The sequence below is a fragment of the Periplaneta americana genome, chromosome 17 (genome assembly GCF_040183065.1).
Source record: "Periplaneta americana isolate PAMFEO1 chromosome 17, P.americana_PAMFEO1_priV1, whole genome shotgun sequence".
Classification (NCBI taxonomy): Eukaryota; Metazoa; Arthropoda; class Insecta; order Blattodea; family Blattidae; genus Periplaneta; species Periplaneta americana.
In genome coordinates, this window is record NC_091133.1 from 93,588,588 (window position 1) to 93,600,843 (window position 12,256).

Below are 12,256 nucleotides of genomic sequence, written 5' to 3' on the forward strand. Positions count from 1 at the left end.
CGAAACGTCTATATTTAATATTTTCACTTGAGACAGAAAACCTGAGAGTATCAGTCCAAGGACAATTCTGTGTGGCTTGTGTGAATTCGCGATACCACCTACAAAATCATCGTTCCAGAACACTCTAAAAGCAATTGGTAACAAATAACGAAGGCTTGAAGACAGACGGAACGATCGTGTTCTGCGATTTTTGTGAAACACGTGTAAATACCTATTTATTTAAATATTATAATTTGTATTTTGATAGTTAAGAATGCAAAGGTTATAATGTCAGTTGGAAACGAGAAAGAAAATGGACAGATGTGAAATTAATAAAATGTAATATGTTAAAATGTATCTTCTTGGAAACGGTCTTTTTTTATCTAACAATTAATTTCAAATGTACAGTAGTGGCAAAAAAGAAAAACCGGACAGACCCTTGTAGCTGATTTCAGAGCCTTGTTCACTCCAGAGCACGATAGACTGGTAACTAAGACTTTTGTGGTTCGAATCCTGCCTGGGAAGGAAACTTTTTTTTGTTCCTTATGCAAATTTATTCCCAATACTTTTCGATTGCAGCGATATTTTACTACTTAATTAACTTATTATTCCCAGAACATGAATTTTACTAGCAATCGAAAAGTATTGGGAATAAATTTGAATAAGGAACAAAAAAGTTTCCCTCCCAGGCAGGATTCGAACCACGAAAGTCTTAGTTACCAGTCTATCGTGCTCTGGAGTGAACAAGGCTCTGAAATCAGCTACAAGGGTCGGTCCGGTTTTTTTGCCACAACTGTATAATACTAGAAACAAAATATGGCCCGACTCTTAGTCGAGAATCGCCTTGTATGTAGGCAGGAAGGTTTAAACATGTGTTCCCATATTGCCTAACTACAAGCACTGTACATGCGCACAGTGTTGTATCTGGAAATTTGACAATTGTTACCGATACTTGATATGTTAAATAAATTGATTTTGCGTGTTTTTCATATTTCTGGTTTGGTTTTGCATATATCAGACTTTTTTTGGGCATATAAATCCTTGCCCCAGTAATGATGAAGTACGTTTCATCTTCAGGACACCGATTTTTTCTGTGTTTGTGAAGAGGTTGACGTCATGGAATTCTCCTACTCGGAAATGCTTGTAAATTTATACTCGTATTTGTCATCCTATGCTCTGCTTATAATATATCGTATATAAACCTTTTTACTATGAGTTTTATTTACAATACTGATTTCTGCGCGCATGCGAAAAAAATTCAGTGGTTGCATTGGAGATTTTTTGCGAGCCGTTACGAGGCCATCAGAGTAACCTTTTTTCCCTTAGCTGCCTTTACGTACGTACAGTAGTAGCCTACGCTTTTACGAGTATTATCAAGAGGAAAGGGTATTATAGGTCAAGCGTAATGTAGGCCTATACAAACTCACGAATCCTTGAAGCTGTTTCGGATTTTTTGTGCCATTGCAAGTACCGGTCCGTACGTAGTTCTGAACAATTCTTTTTGATTCATATTTATATAAATAAAGGGTGAGGTTAGTGTTATGAAGTGTACCGCGAGAAAAAACAAACGATTTCTCGTGATTTTCTTTTTGTATGTATGTATGTATGTATGTATGTATGTATGTATGTATGTATGTATGTATGTATGTATGTATGCACGATGGTACGTTATTTCTTACGTACCGTTGTTGTTGACATGTCAAGTAAATTGATTATACCACACAATTATTAGTTACTATAGAAACTTAAAATAACAGTGTTATTAGTTACCGCACGACCCGTGTGGTAAGTAAATTGACTTAACAGAAAAATCTCACACAGCCAGTTCTGAATTAATTCATAGCAACCACATGTAAATTAAAAACTAACTTTACTTAATTATATTCATTATCACTAATGATCATATCAGCAGAAATGTAATAAATTACTGTATTAAACCAAAATGTTTTATGTAATGATTTATCTGAACTCTATTTACTGCAACAGTATACATATTTCTATAGCAACGTGTGCTATAGTATATTATAATTATGTCATTTTTAGTTAAGATACCAATATTTTTAGTTCATTTGTGGTTACCTAAGGTTCATGTTGAAGCGCCAGTTTCAGTTCAGGTTCAATGATTTTGGCTGGTATATTGTTAAAATTAGGGGGTTATGGTTTATTACGTGTATTTGTAATTTTAGTTACTTTTCTGTATTTAATTATATTTGAGTTTCCATTACATTAGTTTCATTTGTATACGTCAGACTGATTTAGAGTCATTAATTGCTTATTCTTATGTAGCTACATATGGGGTAAGTGCATTAAAACAGAATCGAGAAAAAGTTTGAAAAAACGAGACGCAATCTAGTTTTTTCTATTTCTGACTTCTGTTATGCCCTTAACAAACAATTAGTGTATACTTGTATTCTAAATTTAAATAAATCAATTTTATGGATATATAGTTTTCTAATTTTATGTATTGCACGAATATATATATATATTATATATATACATATATAATATATAAAACGTAATTTGAATGCACTGATAATGGATGCTTGTAATATTTTAATAATAGCGTGGTAAGTTATCATAACATTGTTAGTGTCGTTGCTGTGGGTTAGTTGATTACTGGCTGTGTATGATCTTTTTGTAAGCCTATTTACTTAACTAATCGTAACATTATTTCTAGGGTTTCTGTAGTAACCAGTTATCTCCTGTGGTCTATATGGCATGTCAACAACAGCGGTAAGTACGAAATAACGCACCATCGTGTCTACAAAACGATTACACACAGCCAGTTCTCGTGCATTCAAATTGTACTTTTCATAATATTTTCGTGCAATATATAAAATTAAAAAAGTAACTTTATAAAATTTGTTTATGTTAATTTGAACTACGATCATCGTGTAAAAATAATATACGCTGTTTGTTTGTTAAGTACATAGCAGAATCTTGGAAATAAAAAAAAAACTCGACTGCGTTTTGCTTTTTCGAAGTTTCCTCGATTCTGTTAAAATGCACGTACTCCGCACTCTACGTAAGGGACTAGGGTATACACAATGTATGTAATCAGTGTACAAATTACATTACTGGATAAACCCATTATCTTTCAGTTCGTCTGGTATCTTGACTTTTCATGATTCGCACGACTGTTCTCCACGAACCTCGCACCTACCCGAGTTTCGTCTTTTCATCCAAATCATCGATCACCACATGCCGTAGTTGCCTACTCCGACACAAGAGGGCAGACCTCTCAATGGCAATCAATGCACGCCAGCTGACTGGACCCTATAGCTTGGGCGATACAACACAGTGTACAAAAATAATGTGCATTTAATTTCTCAATTCATTTTCTCAGTGTAGTGGTTCGGTAGGTCTTCAAAATGTTTCTTAGCTTACGATTGATGTTGCAAATAATAATTATATAGCTTATTATTCCGGTAGTCCACTACATTGCTACATATTTCGAATCTTATAAAACCATTATTATAAATGTTAAGCGTAAACTATACAGAAAATACCGAATTGCTCTTCATTTATTACGACAAATCTGGTGTACAATACTATAATTGCACATACTTTACATTCCATATTTTACATGCCATTAAACTGATACACAGAAACATGACCCAGAAAAATTACACACTTGCATTTATTTGGTAATATTTGAAATTAATACTGTACATTGCGTAGTTCTTGTCTTATGCTTTTTAATCCTGCAAGTTTTAACTGTCCCCCGTTCTTTTTTAAGACTTTCAGTTTCGAGTGATAACGTCATTCTTTGTTGAGTATTACGAATTAGCGAGACAGCATCTGGCAAAAATAGTATTTAAGATGCTTTACGATAAAATACATAAATCTTTTTCATGTTATAAAACGTGCAATATGGACAGAAGGGATTAAAGCTGACCTACCAGTGCAGTTTTTCGCTTCTGCGGTAGTCATTCATGCGCATCTTTAAACGGCTAACTTACGTTAATCCTTCCCCCTATGTCGGTTTTTTTTTTATTATTTTTGCTCTGTAACTTGATAGAAAGGCAATATATTTCTTTCTTCATTTACGTATCTAAAAGTGTTGGTTGTCAGAAGGAGGTAGAGCTTTCCAGTTTTTTTATATCGACACGAAATAAAGAGTAACTTTGACCTTATTTGTCCCTGAGATGAGAATTCGGACTCTTAAGTGGGCACTTGAGATAAAAAATTCATTTCATCAGTTTGGGTTTTATTCATGTCCTTTCAAGTTGTAATTTATCGCTCTGCTAGCTTTTACTTCCTGTATATTTAGATTTTAAAGCAGTATTTTGAAATTAATGGCAGTTTAAGAAGTCTTGGCTTTACTCCTAATGAGCAGCCTAACCTACAGAGTCGTTGGAAAAAGTTACGGAACCAGCAGTTTGAGATATGGAAAAACTTACTACATCGCGGTAGATAGGTATCACAATTTTCCGTATGGTCAAAATCGAACTCCTGGATTTTCACCGAAAAAAGAAAAGAAAAAAAAAAAAAAAGAAACATTACGAATATTGCTTCAAATGCCTGGAAGAAAAATACCTTGTACCTGAAAATTGCTGGGAGGTGATTAGATTATTGTTTGGAGCGCGTGGAACTAGGCTATTTCAAAATGTGTAAATTTTTTTCCATAGATTTCAGTTTGATACATCAAACATCCAAAATAGGCCTATATCTACACAATACAGTTTTATAAATTAATAAATACATTATTCGGTTTTAAGGATGGCTGTTAAAAAACTTACTATGTGGGAATATATTTTATATATCGACGAGCCAGTTCAAAAGGGAAACAACTCAACATTTAAACATTTGAGGAATTTGCATTAAAACCTTCATGTTGGTGTGAAAGAAACCAATTAACACACTCTAATTTGAAACTTATAGTAAATATAAAACAGAATTTGAAGTAATTTCAGTGATCTTGGATTTTTCACAGCACCACGAAGCTCTAAAATGCAGTATCTACGTAAAGAATATTATTTTTTGGTCTTACAGAATATATTTGTTATGGTAACAATTAATATTAGAGGAGAAAAAATTCGCTCCGGCGCCGGGGATCGAACCCGTACTGTGGAATCCCGGCCACCAAGTCACTCAACTGAGTGCGCTCCTTGTATAATGACAGTTGACTTAATATAAAATGTCAACATACATGCCCGAGTCAGGCCACAAAGGGAAAAACACTGGAGGAGAGGGGTTCGATCCGGTGCTCTGGGTTGAACTTCGGCGTAGCTCAATGGCGAGAGCGCTTGGTATGTAGAACCAAGGACCCGGGTTCCATCCCCGGCGCCGGAGCGAATTTTTCTCCTCTAATATTAATTCCAAAATGCAGGCTTCTCGAAACTTTGAATTTGGAGTTGTTTCCCTTTTTGAACAGGTCCGTCGATATACAAAGAAATTAATTATGTGGCTGTAAACAACGGTATCTTTTATTACAGGACAGTTATCCCTTTCCGGATTCTCTCTCAGTAACATTATTTCATTTAACGGCGTTTTCAACTGCAAATTCTATTCAGCGTCGAAATTCATGGGCGAGAAATGGCAGGAATAGGGTTCTTTTACGTACAGTAAATCTACAACTCGGAATCCACATCTTTACTTCCCTCATGGAGGAAGCCATTCTAAGAGTTTAACGCCCTCGGTCAGCACGTAATCCCCCTAACAACGCATAATTAGAATTAGATGACCAACCTGCAATTATAACAGTATATACACCGAAACTAGCTTTTTTTAATTTATTAACACATACATTATTTAATGCACTATTAGAGTTTGAACCCGCGATCCTCGGATGTAGGACCAGCATGATAACCATGAGACCATCTAGGACGACGAAATAGTATTAGTCTCGAACGATTTATAAGGAAAAATTAAGTTAGGGATCATTAGGTAGTCTACATTGTCCAGAAAACTTCAGTTTGTACTGGTTTCATACAAAGTTAATGAACGTATTGACTAGCAAAATGCATTAAAAATTCCATGGGGTTTATGGGGGACAACGTGACTCTAATACAAGTTATTCTTGCTTGCGATCTTTGAAACTACTAATTAGGAAGCGGCGTGTTGTCTCTGTCAATACTGACGTGAGATTCTAACTTTGTTCATTGCCTTAATGTTGTCTTCGGTATATATTTAAAGTACGAGTACCACAGAAGGTGTAGGTAATAATTTAACGGTAATTGCAGCAATTTAACGATAGACAACTCGTACACAAAGCGATTTAAAACTCACATGGTCTGACAAGGTAAGTTTTGTTACACTGTCTCCGAAATGGTGTTGCCAATGTATAGCCAGCAAACGATATTTTTCAGAGGGAATCCCAGTGAAGTGTTCAGTTCCCCCCAAAGAGTTAGTATAATACTTACTCTATGGTTTCTCCCCTCTGTGTGTCACAGTTGCACTCGCTGCCCCTCTGGCTCGCATTCTATGTCTGTGAAGTACTTTGTTTCGTCGGCCCTAAAGCTGGAAACAGTGTCGTAATCCTCTATGCATTTTCGGAATATTATAGGCCTACTTCGCAGTTTTCAAGGGTCGCTGTAAATGGAACTATCTAATGATGCAGGTATTGAGTACAAAAATTACTGCCCTTAAAGTTTGTGCAGGTAAATAGGAACAGCGGGGAAAGAGAGACTTTTTCGATATCGGGGATATTGAAAACTGCTTCTGTCAAAATTTCGAAATGTTTTTTTTTTTTTTTTTTTTTTTTTCAGTTTTACAGTATTTTGTAGTTTGAAATGGTATTTTTTTAGTCTGTTATTTAATGAAGCTGTATCAACTACTGGATTATTTAGCGTCGATTTAATTTGTTATATCAAAATTAAATTTTGCGAGATAAGGCCGAGGATTCTCATGGGTTTACCTGACATTCGCCTTGCTGTTGGAGAAAGAAACTTGGAAAAAACTCAACCAGGTAAATGAATCCAAGTGGTAATCGAACCCACGCCCGACTGTATGTTTGATGAACAGAAAAACGAGCCTGCTACATGCCTGTGGCTGGTTAATTGTTACTCTTAGTATTGGGGCAGGAAGAAAAAACATTTCTTCCTGGAAATAAAGGCTTTGTTTTCGGCATCCCTGGTAACTAAAAAAATGTGGTTTTAGGCATATCGTTTATCATTATATCTGTGTGTGCAACGATTTTTACGAATTTTGGTCATATTTTTAGTGTGTACGAGTCAATTTATTTGGCAGTGATGTACATGAATGATAAATATTTTAGTATTTGTCACAAAAATAGATAATTACGATGAACTCGTAACCTACCATATCAATAATAATAATAATAATAATAATAGTAATAATAATAATAATAATAATAATAATAAAATTTCATTATAATTATAATACTACGGTATATTAACATTAAAAGAGAGAAACGCATGATTTTCCTCGAGGTACATAATTGGAGCCTGAGGGATTTATCCCAGGGCTACAAATGTACTGAGGGAAAATGTGTTTCGATACCGTGGTGTATATATTATTTTTTCCAAGCCGCGAGTAAATTGTCGCATTTTATTTTTCTTTATTGAAGTTTGTTGGAGCTATTTTTATTGACGGCATATGCACTGATGCAAAGGAAATGTCATAGCACCGTTCTTCTGTTTATATTGATTGTATTGTTAGGATTTGTATGTGCAATGCAAAATGGATAGTTTTGAAAAGCCAAAAGAAATAACGTATGCTGTTAGTGAGGCAGTTTCTGGTTTAATGCCGAAAAAAATCCAGAAGATTATATGAAGGTGCATACATTCGTTTTAAAGAATGGAGTTTATTGAAAAATGTACAAATTTATTCAGAAGATGTCTTGTTGGTGTATTTCACGGAAAGAGCGAAGGAATACACGTCTTCTACGATATGGGCACAGTATTCTATTTTAAGATCTTGTTTAATGGCAAATGATAACATTGATATTAGTAAATATAGAAAACTTACTGCATTGTTAAAGAGGAATTCAGTTGGATATTGTACAAAAAATCTAAAGTATTGTCCAGGGATGATGTTCAAACTTTCTTGTCGAAAGCGAATGATGACGTAAGATAATTAGTATATTATAAATTAAGGTTAGATCGCTGTAAAACATACAAAACGTATATTAGGGAGAGAAGTACTACATTATCTCCCTAGAGAGAAAATGTTACATTTCTTTCCCGTTTTTGGTAACCTAGAGACCGACATATTTAGTCACGGCCTTGAAAAAATATATTTATTATTATTATTATTATTATTATTATTATTATTATTATTATTAAAGATGCTAGACCACGTTAGCTGAGCAGTATTTTTCTATATCCTTAAACTCCGGAGAAATTATAATATGCAGAATCATTTCTACTTTCTTTTTTGCTAAGAGTCCATAGAAATCCCCACATTACACAGTGTGAAGCTAGGTGTAGTCATTAGCTCATTAGCTTATAGCGAATGAGTGCGTCATTGTTACAGGATTAGATCCCTTATGGATGAACAACTTTTGAATGTCGAGTTTCATAAAATAGAAAAATAATATTAGAAATACAACTATTTTATGTAAACTTTTGCAAAATATGTACTATCTGCTTAATTTACAATGTAGTAGAAAATTTCAACTTTGGAATGATAAATAACGAAAGTTAATTTTATTTGGATGATTCTGTATATCTGATATAATAGTTAAATAGAAGAACTATAAACAATATTAACATTATTCGCAACATGACAAAAGAACTGTGTTGTTTTCAGACGAGACGTGGTTCCATCTGACTGGTCGTGTAAACAATAAAAACACTCGCTATTGGTGTCTAGAAAATCCATATCGTGTACAAGAAATCCTTCTTCATGATAGGAAAGTTAGAGTTTAGTGTGCTGTCAGCTCAAGACGAATTATCGGTCCGATTTTTTTTACGAGTAGAACACATTGTCTACTCTTCATTGTTATTAAATGAAGCACTTGAAATGTCGTAGGCCTACCTATATATCGGTAGAACAAATGAAATCAGAAACATTACAGTGACCGAACTAATCGCGTCAATCAGAATTGTTTTCCCAATACAACGCCTGTTTAGCCGAGGGAGGACAACGACATTTCCATCTTCTATAAGGTACGAGTGCGACCGGCTGCGGCATGCCTAGCCGCCGAGAAGCAAAACACCGCACCAGCGGTCTCGTAAATATAATATAAGCCCTGTATCAGCCAAAAGTTTAGAGTATAAATTTGGAATTATGATTTGAATCTCCAGATACGTACGTTTTATCAACAGTAATCTCACTAGACGTTTTGATTTATCTAGAGAAAATCAAAACTCGAGTGGGATTTAATTGACTGTTACACGATTAGTAGAAAGTATATAAAGATTAGAAGTAACGAAGTACTCCAATACAATAAAATATTAATTGACTTACGAAAATACAACTGTCTTCAAATGTATTATTGTACCATCTCAACATTACAAATATTACGCTAGATGCATGCTAGATGGCAGTAGTGAGCAATGCCTTCTCGTCGAGAAGTTCTCGATCTATTATACACGATGGCAGTGTTACTAGTCAAGAAGGCTTTGTTGATTCAGTTTCATTTTTATTAAAATGCAACATTCCACTTCAATTATCCGAATCCCAGTAATCAACGTCACTTGACAGATGATTTTCAATAAATCTTAATATTAAACAATTTCTGATACGTGGCTATCCATAATATCATATAGCAGAAGCTATAACATAACCTAACTAATATACACAAGTGTTAGAAAAGTTTTAATTAACGACGATGACATAAAAAATAAACATGAATAATTTTAAAAGGAATAATTATTGAATGTACAATTTTCAAATTTGAATGTGGTTGGTGGTTCAATTGATGTTATATTGAACGTGTGCGTAATAGAAGTGGAACTCGTTGATTTAGGCCTACATGGTGTATTCAACTTATTCAGGATTTCCGAATGGTGCTCTTCATTTATTTGTAAATCGGATTTCAGAAGATGCATAGGTATGATCAGTGATTTTTATTAATTCTTGTTCTTGAATGCCAATGCGAGTCATATTTGAAACTGCTGTGCATGGACTGGAGTGGTTTGTAATTATATATATATTTTTTTTGACGTCCAGACCAGCGCAGTTTCAAATGTTGGCAAACAAAGAAACAAATGCTAGGGACGCAATAAAATTAAATGCTAGGGACGCGATAAAATTAAACGAATGCTAGGGACGCGATAAAATTGTGCGATAAGCAGCCATGATTGGTTGAAATACGTCCTTTCGTTCCGTTTTATTGGTCAAAAGTAGTATGACGTAGTAAGAGTGTAATAGTCAAAGTAAATGACACACTCTTTTACTACGGATTCTCTGTACTCACATTTAATGAAAAGTACAATAGAATTTATTTATACTACTCATATACAGTATATCAGAAGGAGGATTTTGCTTGTACGGGCCTGTTCTTGCTCTTGGGCGTTAGATGGGGAGATAGACAACGCTCTTGCTTTAGTAAGTGGTTGCCAATCGGCAGGTTCTGTCTCGACTCGCAGGTGCTCTTTGCCAACACCTGCAATCAGTGTTGAATCCAGCCACTTTGCTCCGGGGGGGGGGGGAGTGTTGCAGACACCAGGTTAAAATCAAACACAATAAGTACGATGGTGTAGTGGTTAACATGTATACATGTTTGTATTCGGGAGGTCCGGGGTTTGATCCCAGAGGCTAGCTATTCTGACTTCTGCAAAAGTACCTATTACAAAGAGCTTCGTCTCTTGTCCTACAAACCATACTAACAAAATTGAAGAGTGTGACCCCAAAACGCGTTCAGTTCGTTTTTATGAAAGGACTTGGCTTATTTTTTTGTCCACTTGTCTACGGATGTGCGAATTTTCAAGTGACATGCGCAGTAATACAAACTTTTAGTCAGGGATTGGCATTCTTTTGGAAGAAAACAAGCTTAAAATATTATGGAAGTCTCAAACATAATCACTCGTTCATTCATTCATTCATTTATTCTTAGTGTTCTGCCCAAGGGCAGCTCTTTCACTACAAACCCAGCGTATATACAGGGTGTTTCCGAGGTGGTGTTACAAATTTTCAGGGATGATGGCGAAGGGGACATGTATCAATTTGAGATAAGGAACCATGGTCCGGAAATGATTGAGTCGAAAGTTATAAGTAAAAATAGTTGTATGAAAATTGAATTGTAATTTGGAACCACGTGCCCTCTTTCCTTTAACTTTTGGAACAGTCGTGGAAAAATGATATGGGCCGGATGTCTCCTACGTGGGTACTTGGACCGATACAATCTGTGAGCTTGTTTACTGTTCCCATTGGCTCATCCGTATTCGAAAATCAGATCTGCTTATTCCGCTCTCGTGTACTCCTCCATTTCACTAGGACTGATCGACTGGACACTGTAACTTGTACACATGCACTGCTCTCTACAGACGTGCATATCAGGACCGACCATGTCCGTTACACATTACGCTATCTGCATTGCTTTAGTGTAGTTTTCTGTCCCCATCCCTCAGACAGCGCATTGAATGGGATATTGTAAGTAGACAACGTAAACAACGTCAGATGAATACAGTATGTGTAAGATGTACAGATAAATGCACATAAATAAGGTGTACAGAGGAATAAAATTATTTCATTTCCACAGAACTATTTTTGCTTGTAACTTTGGACTCGGTCATTTCCGGACCAGGGTTCCTTATCTCAAATTGATACATGTGCCCTTCGCCATCATCCCTGAAAGTTTGTAACACCACCTCGGAAACACCCTGTATATAAATCACAGAAATGGCCAAATGGACTGGGTGAGTTCTGGGATCACTCTCTTCAATTTCGTATGTTATCTTCTCATCTTCCGCCACTGGCCGGCCAATTGTATGAAAAATAGCGTAGCTGGCTGTGTGCTCTCCGCTACCGAGAGGAAAGAGCGTTAGAGACAACTGCTGCCTAGTGAAAAACGCCTACAAAAAAGTCTAGGAAAAAATTATTATATGCGAGTATTTTATAATTAACACAACGCAGCTGGCTCTCAGAAAGAGGATGTGAAATAAAGACAGTGTAGCAAGATGCAGAAGGTCACAGTAATGTTGCTAACGAGAACTGCGTTTCATAAAAAAAAATATTGCAACTGTGAAGACGACATATGTGATTTCTTTGCATAAAATGTATATTTACATGATCATGAAGCCAAGAGCCATGATATGCGAACATTTTAATAAATCATTATTTTTTGGAAATAATGAGATTGATACGTTTTTGGAAAACAGAAAGTGTGTTTGTGCTGGTGCCTCTAAAAGGTATCGATTTCAAAAGT

The 12,256-nt window shown here is 35.4% G+C and overlaps 1 protein-coding gene across 10 annotated transcripts in view; it reads left to right on the top strand.

The window, feature by feature from the left end:
- Positions 1-12,256, top strand: part of LOC138692901 (uncharacterized) — a 163,226-nt gene that overhangs the window by 28,749 nt on the left and 122,221 nt on the right. The window contains exon 1 of one of the 10 annotated variants that reach the window (XM_069816226.1): positions 2,694-2,712. The exons of the other annotated variants lie outside the window; for them this stretch is intronic. The gene's annotated coding sequence lies outside the window, so the exon portion shown is untranslated. Of the gene's footprint in view, positions 1-2,693; positions 2,713-12,256 lie in introns of those variants that run through there. 10 annotated transcript variants of the gene reach the window in all.